Source organism: Gossypium arboreum, chromosome 13, assembly GCF_025698485.1.
Source record: "Gossypium arboreum isolate Shixiya-1 chromosome 13, ASM2569848v2, whole genome shotgun sequence".
Classification (NCBI taxonomy): domain Eukaryota; kingdom Viridiplantae; phylum Streptophyta; class Magnoliopsida; order Malvales; family Malvaceae; genus Gossypium; species Gossypium arboreum.
The window spans coordinates 21,108,952-21,112,664 of record NC_069082.1 but is presented as its reverse complement, the minus strand read 5'-3'; the positions used below and the strand labels follow the sequence as shown (position 1 = coordinate 21,112,664).

The 3,713-nt window shown below is 37.6% G+C and overlaps 1 non-coding gene across 1 annotated transcript; it reads right to left on the bottom strand.

The window, feature by feature from the left end:
- Positions 1–1,830: 1,830 nt before the first annotated feature.
- Positions 1,831–1,934, bottom strand: LOC128287643 (small nucleolar RNA R71). The gene has a single exon (XR_008278342.1). It is a non-coding gene; the product is annotated as a small nucleolar RNA R71 (small nucleolar RNA).
- Positions 1,935–3,713: the final 1,779 nt, after the last annotated feature.

Below are 3,713 nucleotides of genomic sequence, written 5' to 3'. Positions count from 1 at the left end.
CACGGCCTGGACCTCCTCACACGGGCAGACCACACAGCCGTGTCAATTTGGCAGACTCGAACACGGCCTGAAGTAATCGAACAAAGGCGTGTGCCACGGGCGTGTCCCTGCTGAGCCCAAGTTAAGTCCAATTCGAAAAAGGCCACTTTTGAGGGTTTCTAGGCATTCCAAAGCCTATAAATACACACTAGAGGAGGAGGAAAAGGGAGACGGAGAAGAGGGGTAAGGAATTACCCTAAGGAAGCCGATTGATCCATCTCAGAAGCCGGATTCATCATCAAGACTGAAGATCTCTCCTCAATTTCCCTTTAGGAGTTTTGGGTTTTCTTTATGTTTTGTATTCTTTATTCTTCTGAGATGTTTTCTTATTTAGTTATGAACTAAATCCCCTAAATACCTAAGGGGAATGAAACCTAAGACGAATCTTGTTATTATTTTCTGAATCATATGATAAATATTTAACTTGTTCTTAATTATATGTTCTTAATTCTTGTTTTGATATCCCAGGATACTAATTCAAGACGCGCTCTTATTCAGAGAAGGAATAGACCCTATCGAAGAGTACATTTTCCATAATTAAGCGAAGTTGATTACGCGCCTAGAAATAGGTGACAGGATTTTGCCGGATTAGGGTGAAACCTAATAAGGGGATCCATAGATCGAGTTAATGCAACCCTAAAGTTTAATTAGAGAAAAGTCTCGGTTATTCAATCTAGGGATTAGACATTATTAGTCTTGAATAAGGATAATAACATAACTTAGGGATCTTTACGGAACAAGTTGAATGAATAAATATCCTATTCGGGGGCAGAATAACAAGTAAAGTCTAGGTGGATTTTTCCTTAGGTATTGTCTCAATTCAATCGATTTTCCCAAAAGCAATCCCCCAATTCTTTTCTCTGTGCATTTTTAGTTTAAATAATTAGTTAATTAAAACAAACCCTATTATTCTTAAGCTAGATAATAAAAAAGATAGTTATTACTAGTACTTTTGGTTCCCTTGGGTACGATATCCCGGTCTTGCCATTACTATACTATTGTTTAATAGGTGCGCTTGCCTTTTCATCGTGATAATAGTTAGTCTAGGTTTGATCTTCTTTATAAATATTTATTACTTGTTACGAATCACGCGATCAAGTTTTTGGCTCTGTTGCCGGGGAACTGAAATATTAGGAACACTAAATTTTTATTACTTTAGCCATTTATTTTTCTTGCAATTTTATTTTATTTTATTATTTATTAATTTACTTTTTCTCTCTCTTGGCAGGTTTTTATAGTTTATGACTAGAAGAAACCCATCAGGACAACTACTTTTTGACGAAGAAATCGATCGCACAGTTCATAGAAATCAAAGAGAAATAAGGCGTAGTTTACGATACACGGAGCACATGCAAGAAGACGATACTCAAACCCCAACCGAAGAGATGGCCGAAAATCCAAGAGATCAGCTGCCTCCTGCAATTGCAGCTAATCCAAATCCTGGTCCACGTACTAACAGGAACTGAGTCTAGTATAGTTAGACCTGCTATTGCTGCAAATAATTTCGAACTAAAACCTAACACAATTCAGATGATACAGTAGTTTGTTCAGTTTGATGGTTTGCAGGATGAGGATCCCAACACGCACTTGGCAAATTTTCTTGAATTTTGCGATACATTCAAAATCAATGGCGTTTCTGATGATACCATTCGTCTTCGGTTATTTCCCTTTTCACTAAGAAACAAAGCTAAACAGTGGTTGAACTCGTTACCACAAGGGTCTATCACTACTTGGGAACAAATGACCGAGATGTTTTTACTAAAATATTTTTCGCCAGCTAAAACGGCTAAATTGCGTAATGATATCTCTTCTTTTGTGCAGATGGATTTAGAAACATTTTATGATGCATGGGAGAGATACAAGGACTTACTGAGAAGGTGCGCTCACCATGGCTGCAAGTTCAAACGTTCTACAATAGTATGAATCCCTCGACAAGACAAATGATTGACTCAGCTGCTGGCGAAACCATCAACAATAAAACACCGGAAGATGCCTACGAATTCATAGAGGAGATGTCACTGAACAACTATCAGTGGCAAGTCATGAGGACTAAGCCAAAAAAAATAGCTGGCTTTTATAACATCGATTCAATCACCATGCTCTCTAATTAGGTAGAACTTCTCAATAAAAAGATTGATAGTTTTCTTGGTTCTACGCAGGTACATCCAATAATGAGGTGTGACTCAAACGGAGGAGGTGTGCATACAGAATATCAATACTTCAATCCCACAACTGAAGAGGAACAAGTCAACTATATGGGTAACAATAACTTTAGACTTCAAAATAACCCATACAGTAATACCTATAATGCAGGTTGGAGGAACCACCCAAATTTTTCCTGGAGAGGTCAAGGGAATCCAAAGCCATAAAATCCTCAGGGTTTTCAACAGCCACCTTATCAACAAGAAAAGAAGCTGAACCTTGAAGAGATGCTCTCTAAATTCATCTTGGTGTCAGAAACCCATTTTCAAAATATCGAGACTGCACTTAAGAATCAACAAGCATTGATATAAGGACTCGAAACTCAGATAGGCCAGCTTTCTGAACTAATCTCCGAACGACCACAAGGTAACCTACCAAGTAATACGGAACCTAATCCGAGGGAACACCTCAATGCAATTAGTACTCAAGATAATGAAGGATTCATTACACCTGAGCCAGAAATACAGCAATACAATGCAATGAACAAAGGACGAGAAGAGGTAAACAATAATGATCCCAAACAGGTAAGTACGAATCATAAACCTCGTGTGTCATATCCTAAAGTGATGACAAAAGACAGAATAGAAGAACAATTCGGTAAGTTTGTCAAACTCTTAAAGAAATTACATATTAACTTACCCTTTATTGAAGTTCTTTCGCAGATGCCCAACTCAGCAAAATTCTTAAGGGAACTTCTGATCAATAAAAGAAAATTAGACGCTACATCGCATGTGGAGCTCAATATAGTCTGCTCAGCTATTCTAAAGAATGAGCTACCTAACAAATTGAAAGATCCAGGGAGTTTTGTAATTCCTTGCTTAATTGGTAGTTTATCTGTGAATAATGCTTTAGTTGATCTAGGGGCAAGTATAAATGTTATGCCGTATAAAATGTTTAAACGACTAGGTCTCGGTAAACCCAAACAGACTAGGATGAGCATACAATTGGTTGACAAAATAGTTAGATTTCCTAAGGGTATTATTGAAGACGATCTTGTTAAGATTGATAAATTTATTTACCCAGTAGACTTTGTCATATTAGACATGGATGAGGATAATGAGGTACCTTTAATTTTCAGACGACCCTTTTTAGCAACTGGCAGAACCATTATTAATGTAGGCATAGAAGAGCTAACAATTCGTGTAGGAGACGACGCAGTAACACTCCCAGCACGTGATTCAATCAAAACTTCTAAGACTCAAGATAACGTTATGAAACTTATCGATGATAAAACTAATATTCAATTGTTCTTGCAGGAACCTACTCGGACCAAGACAACGGAGGCAGTGCACTATTATCAAGTAGAGAACAAAAACGTCCATGAAAAATGAAGACTACGAATAAAGGAGCTAGATGAATGGCGAGAACACAAACTGAGAACATATGATAAACTGAAACTGCACAAAAACAAGCCCGATACCTCTCCTAATCAACTTAAGGTTGGTGATACAGTCTTACTAGATGCCGTTGAT